General features: G+C 41.5%; 1 non-coding gene across 1 annotated transcript; it reads right to left on the reverse strand.

Moving 5' to 3' along the window:
• Nucleotides 1-9,129: 9,129 nt before the first annotated feature.
• Nucleotides 9,130-9,223, reverse strand: trnai-uau (transfer RNA isoleucine (anticodon UAU)). The gene is made up of 2 exons: nucleotides 9,186-9,223; nucleotides 9,130-9,165 (listed from the first exon to the last, which is right to left on the reverse strand). It is a non-coding gene; the product is annotated as a tRNA-Ile (tRNA).
• Between the last annotated feature and the right edge of the window lie 8,110 nt (nucleotides 9,224-17,333).

The raw sequence follows: 17,333 nt of genomic DNA on the forward strand, positions 1-17,333 counted from the left end.
AACCGATACATCGCTATATAAAACAGCTACAGAAAGCTGTAACTCATGCTTCTCCCGTTGTCTTTAAATTAAGCTCCATAAATATTGACAATGAGTGGCCTGTTGTCTACGAATAGATACCGCTGGGATTCACACCCAGGGTCTCCTGGTTTTTAGTGAGGCGTCTTAACCAGCTAAGCCATGGTGCCAAACCTGCTAAATGTTATCCACAACTTCAACCACCTGTGAGAAACGGGCAACTGCAGTGTTACGCCTGCTGGCTCAACAGATAATCCTTTTCGAAGTTTAAGGAGAGGATTTCTTTGTCAATTCAATTAAACATTTTAGAAATGCTGAACGATTGATGTGTTTCACGCGCAGAAATATTTTATCGTTACGTACTTTTTCTGTGCAGTAAGTTCTCCTTCAACTCCGCCCAACAACAGAGGTCGTTTTTAATACAGGAGTAAAGGCACACTGCACATCAGCAAAACATCCCGTACAGGTTTAGGGAGAGCGACATCAGTGATTGGAAGGTTGGAAGTTTCGGGTCACTTTTTTATTATAGATTCAAGCAGCCCTGAATACCTTTTCAAGAAACATTTCAGAATCCCAGTCACGTCCAGTATGATTGCTACACAGGTCTACAGTATACAATCAGAATACTGTTTGTGCATTATATAAAACACACCGCCCAAAGCATTTCTAAAACAGGAATTACATGTTTCTGAATGGCCCTCCTTTATAAATAAAATAAAAGGTCTGAAGCCTGCTCCAAAGAAGCACTTTATTCAGAGCTGACAAAGATGTGATAGGAAACATCTCGGAAAATGAAGATGCAGTCATTTCCACGCGTCGCACAACAAGAGCTGAACCCACCCGACGTTCTCAAGAGAGTAAGGTGTAAGGAGTGTGGCTGGGTGGTCTAAGTGCTGGGTTTGTGCTCCATTTTCTTCACTGGGTTAGGTTTGAATCTTGCCACTGCTAAGTGTTGGTGGGTTAAGACCTTCCTTCTATTGCGACGTCAATGGGTAAAAGCTTTGCTTGGCAGTCTGTCGAGAGACTGAACTAGGTGTTTCAAGATAGTCTTTGTCAGCTTAACATCAAGGCATAAAAAAACCTCATTTTGTGTTCCCAACAGCAATGCTCTTTGGTCCCTTCAGCATTATGCAGGGAACAACATCTGCCGTGATCACTTTTGAGTCAGTGTGAATCGTAGTGTGCCGCAATTGTTTTTAAAATTGGTTCTGTAGTGTAAGAAAAACTGGCCGTTCAGGGACGCCAAATATGTAACTGTAGTGGCTCTCTGAAGGCACCAGTTCTGTAGGGTTTGGGCATTTACTGAGACAATTATTTATTGTAGCAGTAAATCACAAAGTTGATTCTTTTGATGGCTTTAGAGTCCAACCATGCGACATAACTCAAACAACGCACACACACAGGTGCTAATACACGAGGATACATTTATTAATACATAGAATATGCATGTAAACCTAACAGATCTTATCGAGAGGGTTATCAGAATACAAAAGATATATATTCAATCAGTTACAAAGTGTTACACATATCAAGAGGACATACGTTCAGTATATCATTCATTAAGACCGTTTCGTAAAGTGAACTTGGTTACAACTTCTACATTAGATACTCAAAACAAGTACATAACTCTTAGGAATTAAATTGATATCAACTGGTTTGGATAACAATGGAATTCTCGAGCTGTAATGCAGTGAAGTTGAATACTCATCCAATTTCTGGGGATTCAGATCTCCTGCGGGCACAAACAAACAGTTGCAGGCTGTTGCTGTCCAATCCGCGCTCTCTGGCTCGGTGCCAGGCTGTGCTGTGCGGCTTGTGACGGTGCACTGCTGATGCTCACTGTTGGCTTTAACTAGCAAAGTTTGTGCACAGGAGAAAAGATGACTGTGGGTCCCAGAAAGTCAGGAAGAGGACCGGTTCGTTCCTGATGAAGAGCTAGTTCTGAATAGTGATTCAGCTGTCCACAGTTCCGACCTGTTTACGAGGCCTGCTGCTGGTTACTCTCTGGCAACCTCCACTCTAGACTCTTAGAACAAAGGAAAGTTCTGGCACTCGGACACACTGGCCGTTCCGTGGTTGTCCGAGCTGAGTCTCAGGATGGTCAGGAGGCACGCTGCGAGAATGTCCTGCCCTTGGGAGCCTTCTGCTCCTGGGCCGTCCTGCCCTGGAATTCTCCTTTGAATTCCCTTTAGAACAGTCCACAGAATCCTCTCCAGAATCTTACTGAATCTCCCTGAATCTTACTGAATCTCTCAGGCTCTCTGTGTTGCCTGTTTTTACCTGGAGGAACTTCAGCTCGTTGATTGGCTGAAAGTTCCATGGGCATCAGAGTCCCACGTGGGTTACTCGGCCCTACCAGCCCCTGATTGGTTGATCAAGGTGAAATATGAGTCACTTACTCCTGACACTTAGGAATGCAGTCCAGATGTCCAACTGGCACTCCCTAGACAGATAGGCACCAATGGATGACCATTGATCATGATAGCCAGGCTTAGCTAAGTGCATCCCCTTTGGGAGCTGTCCTTATCAGGAACCTTAAATCAGCCTGCATGAATAGTTTCTCTGTGGCTGCACCACAGAGATGAACACAGAAATGGGGCCTCATTTGGGAAGGCTCAGAACACTTAATTCTTTCTTATTAATAAGCCTCGCCGCTACAGTAGGCATGGTGCATTTGTCTGTGAAACTTGAATGCTGTGCTTTTTCACGCAGAATCATCGGCAGGAGCAAAGCTTATTCAATCTTTGCGCACAGCGCTCCATCAGAAATACTTTGTCCAAGTTTTGAAGAGATTGTGGGATTCTCTGCACACGCTCACATCGCGTACCTCAGACAACACCACCATTCGATGGGAAATTGATTCTACTTCTTGCAGTTGTTCCTGTGGTTGTGATAGTTACAAAGTTGCACTTTCCTCCACCTTCTGCTATAGTATTCATTGGGTGAGCTTCATCAATTGGCTCAGAAAGGTCAACTGTGCTTCGGAAAAAATCAGCAGCAGTGTCTTTATTTTGTCGGTGAGTATGGCTGTCTTTTAAAGCACATGAAAAACACGAGTTTGTGGATTTCTCCAAATAGCAACGAATTCAGCTGTGCAGAGCCTTACTGCTTTCAGAGGGTCTTTTACCGACGCTGCTGTAGTAGAGAAGTGACATAATCACAAACGCAACCATTTGTGCTGGCTGTTTAACTAAGTATTAAGCTTTTTTAACTATCACATGATTTTAACTAATTTAACATCATCTCCAGAAGAGCACCTCGCACTGCTCACTGAGCTGATGTATGTGCCCATTTCTCAAAAAATTAAATATCATCTGAACTGATTTTTTTCTACTTTAAATGCTTTCCTACTCTTTTAATATTTCAGTTAAATCTTTTATTTTGAAGTACTTTCCATTGATATTAATCCTAGTCCCGATGAATGATTCTGGGACATGGTGCGTCTTGAATAATGTTCTTATAGGTTTCAGTTTGGAAAAGTGCGCTCTCCAGAAGCTACCGAAACCTCTAATGGTCACACAAAGCTTAATGCAATAGCAACGTTTGGGGTTGAAAAAGAATATAACTTGCTATGAATATGAACACTGTTCCAGGAGGCGTGTAAGGACTATTTTGGCTCAGATCACCAATTTACCTTACATTTCTGATCCATTAATATCGCTATTGAATGCTTAAGGAAGGTCCTGGCAATACTTCTTGAGATCTTCTTTAGAAAAATTAAAAAAATATATATTTCCAGTACTAAACAAAAAGTAAAAAATACTGATTACATGCAACTGATAAAATCTCTCTTCCAGGGACGTTGTAGCTACATGCAAATTACAATGGAAAACTTTATCAGCTTTAAAAGTTTTTTTTGCATTTATAAGACGATCAGCATGACACTCAAAACATACCTGTATTCAGTAAGCGGTGAGTCTGCTGGCTGAGCAAGTTGCCTCCTCTACACACAATAGCAGCCCTGACGCTAAGATAAATGAAAAGAAATTGCTTTTATTGGGCACTTTTCATATCCGATGAGCTTGACATCTCCCAAGGGCGATGGAGTTTTTTTGCGACACTGCTTTTCCCTTTTTTCTTCTTTCTGTACTCTGATGGAAAAAAAAAGAGAAATCATGTAAGGGAAAAATGTATTTTTTTCATGGAGAAAACGTGCACCAGGAATGTTTTGTTTTGAAGAAGTGATTTAACATGATACATGACCTAATTTACTAGAGTAAATGCTCACACTGCAAGGTCTGCTTTACTACAAGAGAGAAGTAGAGTGAAAGATGTCATAATTGCACTGCGTTGTTGAAGAAAGCATCTTTTTCTTTGAATTCTAAATCAATCAGAATTTCAAAGTGAAACACAAACCCTTTGTCTGTATTAAAGAGATGATATTTTAAAACTGATAAAAATGTAGAAAACACGTTTCTCACTTAGAAATTTAGGATGGGATTATTACTATTACTAGTAATTACTAGTTGCAGTGCTGAACTCACCATGGTGCAATTCAGTTACATGATTGGCCAGTGGTTTCATGGATAACGCGTCTGATTTTGCATCATGAGATTGGAGGTTCGACTTCTACCGGGTTCGTGTGTTTTTAAATCAGGCTACTCAGAAATAGAAGTCCATTATGTGAATGAACCGCACCTGAAAGCAAACGTTGGTCAGGTTTCCTTCTTTCCAGCATGAAATAGCAAATCGTTACAAAAAGCACCAGCTAATGTCCAATAGCATTAGTCATTTTAATTAACATGAATATACTGTAAGGTCTTGGTACATGGGATTGGATTTCATCCACAATTTAAAAAAGGGCAAATTATATTTATAGGCTTCAGACACATTTTAATACAAAAGTGACCTAAAACTCTGTAACTTTCAGGTTAGTTTGAACCTGTAATGAAAAAGGGGCCTGAAACTTCCATTCTGTGATGTAACTGTCTCTAAAGTCGGACGTGATGTTTCACGGATGTGCAGTGTGCCTTTTCTCTTGTCATGTTCAAAATGACTTGCTGTGTAATTTCCTGAATGCGTGTCCTGTACTGCTCTGTTATTTCATTTAGATTATCTATGTGGTGTACAGATAAAACCAAACGGCATGGTCTAATTCCTGGGTTCGGCACCAGCTGAACCTGAACATACATCATCCGATCTCAACATGATTTGAACACACAACCTTTTGATGTGGTATCAGATGCACTACCATCACACCACTCCCCATAAGTGCTTTTAATTCCCCCAAGGAGAAAAATATTTTTTTTCATTCTCTCCTGTGAGAAGCACCGCTCTTCCAACGAGGGTCTCTTCTTCCCAGACCACAGATTATTTTTCCTGTCTGGCTCTCACACAGAGGGCAGACACACTGTCTCCACTAATGTGTTTACTACATCTATAGATCTGACCCCCTTACAGCCCTGATATTCCTGGACAGGATCCCATATTGAGCAGTATTTCTCGCGTTCTGAACTTACAGTGTGTACACAATGTACTTTATACACAAAGTAAGTGTTTTCGTAACTCTTGGACGTTTTGTCAAAATGTTACTGGCATGCCAAAATCGCCCCCTCAACTGAACAGTCCCACCCCCCTCAGTTTTGGATAAATTGTCAATGGTCAGATAACTACACTAACCCCGAATTCACAGTTACTACATCAGACTGTTTAATGTGCAGGAGGGCTATCTGTCCAGGAACAGCACGTTACATAGTGTCTATGTTTTGGGGTGTCAACATTATTATGACCTTATTTGCTCAGGTGGACCAATGCCTTGCAGTAGTTTATCCTTATACTTACAATCGTTATATAACTAGGACTGTAGTTATAGAAGTTTCTACTTTCTGTTGGTTTTACAATGATTTCTTAATGATTCAGAACCTCGTTACCGTTGATGTTGTTGCAAAAATGAACACATATGGTTGATGCTCCAGGCAAAAATAATCACGTGAGTTCTGATGAACGTGGAACTGTTCTTCATCACTAAATACCAGATTGCTTGTCGTTATCTTCTAACATGAAATACTAATCAGTGGCATGCTTGCGAGAATTCACTTGGATGGTTGCAATGGCTCCATTTAAACCGAAATATCACTACCCCCCTCAGGATTTCAGACCCCCCCCCCCCCTACAGATCATTCCCCTGGCGCCAGTCCTGGGTATAATGATGAACATAGCTGCCTTGCAAGCAGTGAATCTGGGTGTGATTCCCACCTGACCCATCAACAAACCTTTTCCAATGAATCTTTGATCAATTTAAAAAAGTCTTGAAGCTGGTAGGCTAGGGAAGAAGCACTGTTTGAGTACACTGAGGAAAATGTGCTACTGTGCTGTGCTGCTCCAGTAGCGCAATTGGTCAGGTTGTGGTGCTTTTATAGTGGAGTTATACCGAGGTTGTGAGCTCAATCATCACGTGGAGTATGTTCTGTTTTCAGCTGCAGAAACGTGCTGTTGAATTTATGTCGGTTCTTGTGTTACTTTTTCCTCTCGATGGAGCTGTATTAATGCAGGCACACCTGCTTCCATGTCAAGTTATTTTATCGTTGCTTACAAACCAACACACTGCAGACACCTCTGATATTGTCACTGCTTGTGGGCCACGTGTTCCTGCTGTCAGCCTACCATGATAATACACCTATAGAAATATTACTGCTGTAATACAGGAGCGAAGAAACAAAACGAAAGCACACCAAGTTTAAAAAGGTCAAAATGTGTCAAAGCCCTTCCTCGAGGAGAATGGGGTTCAAACCTACTTGTGCAGAGTATCATGTATTAAGAGGAGATTGCCTTAACCACTTGGCCACCTCCATACACACTTCAGCCCCCTCCGGACATGAGTTGCCTCTTTCCCCATACTCAAGGGTAATTTTCCTCTTCCACCTACAATTTCAACATTTACCTTGTGAGATGTCAAACCACAGAGCCTGTGCTGCGCTTCAGTGTTAGCTGTAGTGGACACCCCATTGAACATAAAAAGCATATTGAACTCCTTGGACATAAGCCATTTCTCGTCACTTGCTCAGCGAGCAGGCTCAGCGCACACTGAATGCAGGTGTCTCAGAGCAATTGAGATGTGTCCAAGTGGCTGTAAAAGGGATATCTGATGCCAGTGCCATGGCTTAGTTCTCCGACGGCAGGCGTAGCGGCGCGCCGGTTGGAGTATTCTCGGTCGCATTTAATGGCAACGTCATGGCAACGTCAGCTCAAACCACCAAATGGAGACAGGCGTGCTGACAAGCTGACCCTGCTGATGCAGAATTAACACTAGGATGTGAGAATGCTGTGGCTTAGTTGGTTAGAGTGCCTGCCTAGTAAACAGGAGATCCTGGGGTTGAGTCTCAGTGGTGCCTGTCTTGCCACACAGTTTATCATTATGGAAAGCAACATCCTTCTACATTAAATTTAATGGAAGTGTTCATTTAATTTTAGAAAATTTGGACTGGGGCGATGTATTATTGTAGCGGCGCAAGCTCACAGTGGTGCACTTGAGGAATGCGGTACAAGGGCCAGTGGTACATTGGATAACGCATCTGATTACGGATCAGGAGACTGTAGGATCGTAATGCTCTTAAACCCAGTACCATAACCGTAGTGTGTTCAGTCCTACACAACCTTTCTATCGACTGAATAAGCCTCCTGTTCCATCTCCATCTTCTTCCCACACATTCCGGCTATTTCAGCACCGTTATTGTTGGACCACAGTCACAGATACGTAAGGGACACTATTCTGAAGAACCGTCTTAAATAAATAACGTTGCAAAAGGTAACAACAATGTTTTCTTAACGTAACCTTACATTTGGGCGTACAATACAATTTTCTGTACCCTCAAATAAAACAAAATCTTACTGCTTTCTCCTGAGAAACACAAGTGTAGTGTTAAATCACAATAAATAATACAACAAATATACTAAACTAACACCCAGATGTGACAACACACAGCTATGACAGAACACATTGAAGACTTAAAAGCCCTTTAAATTTTTATTTCCTTAATTTCCATTCTCTTCCCTCCCCAGGATAACTGAAAACTAACTATAATAAAGACTGTATATGCATTACTTGTAATACAGCTACTAATAAAAATATACATGGAAGATATACATAATAATTAATAAATAACACTTTTATTAGTAAATACGTGTAATGATAACATTCATTGTGAATATTTGTGGTGTCTGGAAAGCAATTTTAGTTAAATATAATAATAATTTTCAAGCAAGTGGTGCATAAGCTTGTTACTTAATGAGTACATTATTTCCATTACATTCAAGACAGTTCTAATGTGATCGATTGTTCTGCTTAGTCTGCTACTGAGTAGCTTAAAACCTATGAAGAGGTGGTTTAAGCTAGACTCCTAATGCAGTAACATCTAACGGGCAGCAGCTGTTATTTTAGGTTTGTTGCAATTGAGAACAGGTTTAGTACAGAGCTGCTGACAAATTTCAGTGGAGTTTATTGTATAAGGGTTTATTGCAATTGACCCATTGTAGCTACCAATCAGCAGCAAGGAAAAACAAACTTCACTTGTGCCTTTTAAAAAAAGGGAAACAGAGTAGTAGTTTATGTGGTAATTTCAGGTACAATGTAAGAACTAAAGTTATCTACTCCCATAGTAATGCGTGGGGTCCTATAAATAGAAAAAAAACAATTTTAACCCGAAAACACAACAAACACAAAACAAGAAGTCTTCCAGGAACCCAGGTAAATCCCTGTAGTAGTCTAACAACTACAAAAAAAAAACAAATGCAACAACTTCAAAAGAAAAAGAACATTAAAAACAAATCTAGGGAACAACAAAAACACAGAGTCTAATTCGAGAGCTTTTTCAAGTCTTCAGTGCTCCTCTCGTCTCAGTAGACCTCTCTCATATGTTTGTGTACAGGTCAGCTGGAGGTACACAGCTGATGGTAATTTAAGTAGGGAGCTGCGTCAGAATGCATGGGCTTCAAAGGAAAAAGTCAAGGTTTATTCCATGCTGAAAAGAGAAGGAAACACAATGTTTCAGCTGTGGAGCCTTATTTGATTGTGACTCGAAGTAAACCTTTACTTCTTCGTTTGATGTTAATTTATCTCCATCAGATACCTAATAATATCTAAACTTGACAGTTGCTTTCAGTAGCTAAAGACACTGCTCCAGGTGAGGCTCGAACTCACAACCTTGGCATAACTTCGCTGTGCACTGCTGTATAAGTACCGCGCGCTGACCGATTGCGCCACTGGAGCTGTGCAAAGTGTGCTCCTCATACAGACTGACGGTGCAGAAACACAGGGTGAAAACGGTTTCGGTTGTGGATCCATCTATACATGGGGAACACTGAAATAGCAAGGAGAATACAAGAAAAGAAACTGAAAGAATTGTGCTAACAGCAAAGGGGGACGGAGGGAGGTGGTCGGACAAGTAAATCAGCCTGGTAGATTGTTTGTAGCGACATTTTTGAGTCAATCGGCACACTGATTTCTCTTCATGTGCCTTGAACTGTGCAGTTTGTATTTTCGTTGTAGATAGGTTTCTTCAGAAGTCCAGTAAATTGAAAATAATGGAGAACTAGCTGACGCACCCCGTCGTGAAGACCCTCTGTAAGGTGATTACACGTTTCATTTTCAAGTCGCCTCCTTTACACTCAATTGCTTCCTCGACACTGAGAGAACATGAGAAATGGCTTCAATTTCAATGTGAAGCGCAGTTCAGGCTCGATGGCTTCACATCTCCAATCAATCAAATAAAATTGCAGTGAAGCGATCTAAATAAGACTCTGAAGTACTGGGAAAGATGATTATTTTGAGCGTGCCTCCCAGGGTCTGCTACGAGGCTGAAGTTGGCTTCTTATTCGCCAGCTTCTTATGCGTGTTTTTCGTTCCACCTTAAATGCTGCTGCTGTGATGTTATGTCGCCTTTCGCCTGTAGATGGCTCTCTTCGATCAGTACTAATCCGGCTGGAAAACTGTAGACATCTTCACTGAAAGGGAATATCCAAATAGCGACTGTCCAAACTATATTTTTGTATGGAATATATTTCAGAAAATCGCAAACCAATTTTAAAAACTCACCATAACACGGACTTACACTGGGAAAAAGTGATTGCACTTTCTGCTTATTTCTACGGCCTCCCCCCTGATTATGAAAATGTCTCACAGTTCTGACACTGATGTGTGAAAGACAATGTAACAGACTATCAAAATCCTGAAGTACAAACAATTTTAATGCACCAGTTTTTTAAATATGACCCTCTGATCTTGGCATGTCAGAATACATTGGGAAAAATTATGGCACGAATTGCAATGTCACGCATTGTTGAGAATATCACTGACCTTGCCGATATTTGCAGGGGATACGAATGTTTTGCACATGTTGAACTACAACATGTAAAAATTGAGCTCCTTAGTCAATATCACTGGGAATGTCCAATAATGACGTACATCAGTAGCCTCAAAGAAACTTAGACTCACACATGGAGTTTTATCTTTGTATGGAGATTGGGAGAATTAATTTATACTCTCATTGCTCATTAGCTAAATTATTTTAAAAATATGACACAGATTTGTTTGAGAAACTTGTAATTGCCTTAAAGAGAGTCTTCTTGAAGATGTGCACCAGCTAGCTCTCCACTGTCAATTGACAGGACTTGAGAAGAAACTGTTCTCATACAACCAACATACAAATTACACATCTTAAGGAACATGAAGAGAAATCCGTGTACTAAATAACATAAAACTGTCGCTGCAAATTATCACCAAGCTGTTTTATGTATCTGACCACCTCTTTCCTACTTTGCAGCGAGCACAATTCTTTCTGTTTCTTCATTGCTATTTTACTGTCTCTTTACCCCATGCGGAGATGGATCCACAGCCGAAACTTTAGGTCGGTTCCTGTTACTCTGTCCGATTGAAAGAGCTGTATGAAAGGCACTCCCATCTCTGCAGGAAAGTTATTGCTGCTCTCAACACAATATACTGCAGCCAAATGTGATAGCGATACTGTCACTGCCTGTGGGCCACGTGTTCCTGCTGTCAGCCTATTATGTCATGTTCATCCACACCCAGAAACATTACTGCTGTAGCACAAGAGTTATAGGTGCAGTTGATAGAGCATGAATCTCTTAATCTCAGAACTGTGGGTTCAGTCCCCACATTGGGTCCCTCTGTGTCAGTTTGATCCCCCAAATCCTCCTAGCATGACCTGATGGTGTAACAGTGATACCCAGTACCCAGCGTAATTCAGCTTTCTTTCCACTTGATTCAGATTTTGATCTGAAATCATCGGCCGAACAAAAGTTTGTCTAAATCGAGGGAGATCTGCTCTCAATCAAGTATTAAACACTTCAGCATTTACTGTTTGAATACTGCACTTTGTCAAAACACTGCCGCTTCTTAAGCTAATAAGTAACGGTTTTTGAGCACGCATTGTATTGTTAATGCTTATATTAAAAAAGCATAAATTCACATAATGGAATTTTGACGGAACAAAGTAGTCCAGCCCCTTTACAACATTACATACCCACTGATTAAAGCTTAAAACTACAGTAGCAGGAGTAATAATAATGGCAAGAACATGTTTGGAGTTCGGCATTTCATTTATTCTGCGGAAACATCGTATCGGAATGAACTGCCCGAGATAAAAGAGTAATTGCAGCTTCAGATCATATTTTCCAGAGCATTGCATTGTTCTGTTCATGCTGACTACACGCTTTAAATTTGTAATTTACTGCAAGCGTTGCTTTTCCAGATTTTTCTGAAATTCCTCGCATTTGACTTGACTTGAACTTTATTGCCATATGTAACCGGTGCTGGTACAATGGAATTCTTACTTACAGAAAGTCTCTCGATTGTAAAACAAGTGTAAAAAAAACAAAACAAAGTGCAAACAGTGCATCAAGACAATGTACAAACAAACAATAGACAATGTGCAAGTAAACATGCAGACAGTTTGAATATAAACAATACAGACGTGTAAACAATGACTGGAGACGTACAATAAATAAATTAAAATGAGGTAGATGGTGATGGTGTAGGTGTGGTCCGAGGGGGATGGCTAAATGTGTTCGCCAGTCTCACTGCTTGTGGATAAAAGCTATTGAAGAATCTAGTGGTAAGTGTCCGTATGCTCTTATATCTCTTGCCTGAGGGCAGTGGGGTGAAGAGCTCATGCCCGGGGTGGTGACTGTCCTCTGTGATGGCCAGAATTCTACCACGGCAGCGGTCCTCATAGAGCTGTTTAATCTTGGTGAGACCGCAGCCGATGATCTTCTGGGCCATTCTCTGCAGTGCCTTTCTTTCTCGCGAAGAGGTGTTGCCATACCACACGGTGATCCCGTTGGTGAGGACGCTCTCGATAGTGCAGCGGTAGAAGTTCACCAACACATGTATTGGCATCCCCCATCGCTTGAGGCACCTCAAGAAATAAAGGAGCTGCTGAGCCTTCTTCATGATAGAGTCAGTGTTCACAGTCCAGGTTAAATCTTTAGAGATGTGAATTCCCAAAAACCTAAAGCTGGTGACTGTTTCCACTTCCGTTCCATCAATACTGAGTGGGCTGTGAGTGTGTGGCCTGTGTCTCCGAAAGTCCACTATTAGCTCTTTCGTTTTCTTTATGTTCAAGTCCAGGTTATTGCTATGACACCACCGAAGCAGCTGTACAACTTCATCCCTGTAAGTGGACTCGTCATCATCACTGATCAGTCCTATTATAGTGGTGTCATCGGCAAACTTAATGATGTGGTTGTTGCTGTGTCTTGCTGTGCAGTCGTGAGTAAATAGGGAGTACAACCTTGGACTCAGACAGCAGCCTTGTGGGGTTCCAGTGCTCAGGGTGAGTGGTGTTGATGTTTTATTGCCTATCCGCACCACCTGTGATCTCTCGATAAGAAAGTCCAGCAGCCAGTTGCAGACAGAGTTGCACAGACCTAATCCCCTGAGCTTTGTCACCAGTTGACTGGGTATGATGGAATTGAATGCTGCACTGTAGTCCAAAAACAGCATTCTCACATACGAGTTCTTAGTGTCCAGGTGTTCCAAGGCTGTATGCAGAGCCAGGGAGACAGCATCATCCACTGATCTGTTGCTCTGGTAGGCGAACTGCAGGGGGTCCAGGGACTCTGTGATGGAGGAGTTGATGTGTGACAACACCAGCTTCTCCAGGCATTTTATCACCACAGATGTTAATGCTACTGGGCGGTAATTATTCAGGCATGCCACTTTTGTCTTTTTGGGGGTTGGAACAATAGTGTTTTTTTTTAAAGCAGAGCCAGCACTAAAATATTTCATTCCCATCGCTGAATACATCGTGGAAACGGTATTTGCAACGGAATGCTGTCACACATGAAACCTCTTTGTTTTTCGGTTCTGAAGTTTGAAAATGAAAATAAAACGGGGGTCACCTCATAGGCTTGAAAGAAGTCCAAGCAGCATAAAAACCCGCGAATTCTCACAAATTGTGTTGCATTGTGCTGCACCTTTCTTCTGCTGCTTTTTTAAATCAGCCTTAAACATTTGAATGCATACCTTACTGCTGCTAATCACATTCACGTGTTTACGAAGCTTTTTTCTGTCCGTTATGTTTTTGCTAAGCAGTTTCTCCATTTTCCTCGTACTGTGATTGTGAGCGAGCACAACAACACTGAAACAGTGTAAAGAGATAAAAAAGTCAGGGTAAAACGCCTGACTGTCGGGAGTGGGATTTGAACCCGTGCCTCTATTTGGAGAGCGAAACACAAAGCTTAAAAGACATGAAGCTGTGAATTTGCTGTTTTAAACCGCTTGGCTAGCCTGAAAAATGTGTGCTGATTGTACCAGTCGCATCCGATTTTCCGTAACTTTAGAACGATTGATATGACTGGACAAACACAATTTATGGCGTTTAGCATGACATGGAAAACGGTACCAGAGCATTCGGGTCCGGACTACCAGACTCAGAAACAGTTTTTACCCCCGCACTATCAAACTATCAAACTCCCAGCCTCTCTCACTCTCACCTCACCTCTCACCTATGATCTGAGCCTCACAGTGCCTTCTTTCTTACCAAAAACCCAAACACACATTGAAAATCTACCTCTACCATACATGTCAAAAGCTCACTCCCCATCATTTCTATCCCTTTATTTCATTCTTTTGATGCATGTTTTTGCACATAACCTGTTACCTTTTTGTTGTTTTGCACACTGCCTGTTGTTGTTTTTTGCACATCGGCTGTTGTCTCTTTCTTTTGTTATACAATTGTATTGTTGTTGTGTTTTTTTCTTTGTACTACTTATGTCCGAGAGCTAGCTAAATACCATTTCGTTATTCCATATACCTGCGTATGAGTATAATGACAATAAACTTGAACTTTTAACTTGAATTTGAACTTGAACTTGACATAGTCTTGCAGGCAGTATATTATTTTATCGTTTACTCGTATAAAAAAACATGGTCTTCTTGTTCCTAAGTCAGATTTTTAGTGCTTTCGAACGTTACTTCCAACCTGGACTGACAGCTCACCAGATCTGTTTGTGATCAGACCATGGAGTCTGGGGCTGTACCAAGCGCACGTTCCTTCCCAATGCTGAGGTGATCATTCAGAAGATGGGTGTGAAGAGAGATAAGCTTTGTCGACTAAAAAACAAGGCAGGATATGCACGAATACTAATCACTGGCGACAGTTATGCTCTCTTACTATTGAGATCCCTACATTGCAAGTTTTTTTAAGACTTTGAAACTAAAGGAAAGTGGTGACAAATGAAACAGGCACAGGTGGGGCTTGAACCCACGCTCTTCAGTTTACAAGGCCAACGCCTTACCACTTGGCCAACGCGCCTTTGAGTAAGCATGGGAATAAGGTTGTTCAAATTATTTTTTTCTGAATCTGGTTTACATCGCCTGGATGCAGCAACAACAATAAAAGGTATACTTGTCCTTAAACTCGGACGTGATGTTCTGCAGACATGTGCACAATGTCCTGTTTTCTTGCAGTGTAGACATTTTGCTGTTCACGCTCCGCATTCATCTGCTTTGTGCGTTGTTAGTCCGCACCTGTAACATGTAATGTCAGCCGTCCCCTGTTCTTCTATTTCTCTAGCATGACTGTGTCCTGCTGCTCGGCTTTTGTTTGTAAAGTTTGAGCGAGCGCCCCGTTCAGTGTCACTTTGTCACTGTGGTCAGAAAGCATTCTTGATTCTGCTTGAGCTGCTTCATGAATTCTAGCGACTGTAAGAGCTCTTTTTAAAGTCAGCCCTTCCTCCTGCAGCAATTTATAGTCTCTTATGTGCACATTTTTCCACAAGTTGATCTCTTAACATGTCAGTTTCCAATACTCCAAAGTCACAAGATTTAGCCAATTCTCTTAGTGCAGTCACAAAAGCATCAACAGATTCGTCCTGAGACTAAGTTCTCTGCCTAAATTTATGCCGTTCCAAAACCACATTTCTCCGCGGTGTAAAGTAAGCGTCTAAGGCAGCTACAGTCTGTTCATATGTACCTTTTTCTCCAGGGAGATTGGCGAAAATCCGCTGCACGGGAGCCCCGATACAGTGCAGTAATGTAGCACGTCTCACGGCATCCTGAGCTTCTGTAGATCCACCGGCTATTTAAAAATATCTGTACGACTCCATCCATATCTTGTATTCCGTATACAAATCCGGAGCTACGAGGTTCAGTAGAAGCGGTGAAAAAAGCCGGGCATAAGCAAAGCTTCTCGGCGCGGCTGCCATATCTTCCAATGGGCAAGCTAAACGAACAGTCAGAAAATTCAAAAGTTCGTTTCTACCAGCAAGAGAACTAAAATCTGCAGTGTTCTGCTCGCTTTGAGTCCGTCAAGCACTCATCTCTCGTCGCCATAAATGTTGTGTATCTTAATAAAGAGACGTTTTAATATTATTTTAACTATTTTGTTAACTACACAGATCATGCCCTTACACCTTATATTCCTGCTTTCTACTCTCGTTCTGTTATCTCGCGATGTCTACTCACTAAACTACATTTAGCATGACTTCTTGTTGCAGTTGAGCTCAAAGCTGGAGATGATCTCCATGTTCTACCGCACTAACTAGTCCGAAACGTAGTACACAGTACACACTTTTTAAGTGAAGTCAGGTTGTTAAAAAATTAAACCAGCGCCCTGTCACAGAAACGTACCCCAGTCTCCCGCGCAACAAGCGGGGGTACTCAGCACTATACTGTACTAACGAGGAGCGCTTGTCTGCAGCTGAGCGTCAGCTCTGTTTACTGTCGGCAGTCATTTCCTCATTTCCAAAGACTTTTTCACCTGCTCTCAACTTTTAAAGACGGTCATAAACGCTCAAGAAGTAATTAATGTCAGGTGGAAGTCTGTTTCTGTTGTCTCAGCTCTTGATAAAGACAAGCCGTGCGTGGGAGACTCCCTCCCTGAAGACGTTTGCCGTCACCCTGCGAGGGAGAAGAGCCATCAATCACCAAAGCAACCACTGAGACAGTTAACATTAAACACGTGAAATGCGAGATGTTGTGATTTTTTCCCCCGCTTAAGGCTTCTATCGATCCTACTCTAACGAGAAAGACCTCTTTATTAGAAGTGAGATTTTAACAAACGTCTCCAGGGGTAACTGCGACCTGAACGCAACGGCATCTTGCCTGTGGTACTTATAATGAAGTATATATTTTATTTCTTTCTACTCGTTGATAAGAAAAAAAGTGAAATCATGTAATTAGGGATATGTCTTTTTTTCATGGGGAAAACTAGCCCGAGCAAATGTAAAGTTTAGAGCAGCGCTCAATAAAAATGATCAGAACCCGAAAGCGCTTCTTATGCGGATCAGTATATTCCGATACCACTGGTTCTGCAGAAGAAATAAGAAAAGCCGAACTCAAAGCAGAAACGTGTTGCCATTACGGGTACTCTGTCTGCAGCTGCTTTAAGATCTACTCACACCACGATGCCATTAAGGCTAGTTAAAAAAAAAACATCGTCACCTTTTTGAACGTGATTATTAGACACCCGTTAAATCTCAACCGAGGTTTCTTGAGAGATCGTTCAGCGAGCGAGTAATAAAAAACTACTTCGCTTCCAACCTCTGCTGTCACTGTAAACTCGGACGTGATGTTCTGCAGATGTGCAGTGTGCCTTTCCTCTTGTCGTATTCAAGAGTACTCACTGTGTGAGCCTCTCACTGCGTGTCCTGTACTCTACTGTGGTTTAATTTAGATAATGATGTGGAGTAGAGTGACAAGATCTACTTGAACATTTTCGGTTTGTGAAATGAAACACTAAATACACTACTGTAAATACAAGTAATGGACATTTAAAATAACCACAGTACAGCTAGAAGAGTGAAAGATAAAAGACTATTTAGAATGACATTCACAATAGACTTAAGAACAGCACATC

This window comes from Lepisosteus platostomus, chromosome 5 (assembly GCF_059453375.1).
Source record: "Lepisosteus platostomus isolate fLepPlt1 chromosome 5, fLepPlt1.hap1, whole genome shotgun sequence".
Lineage (NCBI taxonomy): Eukaryota > Metazoa > Chordata > Actinopteri > Semionotiformes > Lepisosteidae > Lepisosteus > Lepisosteus platostomus.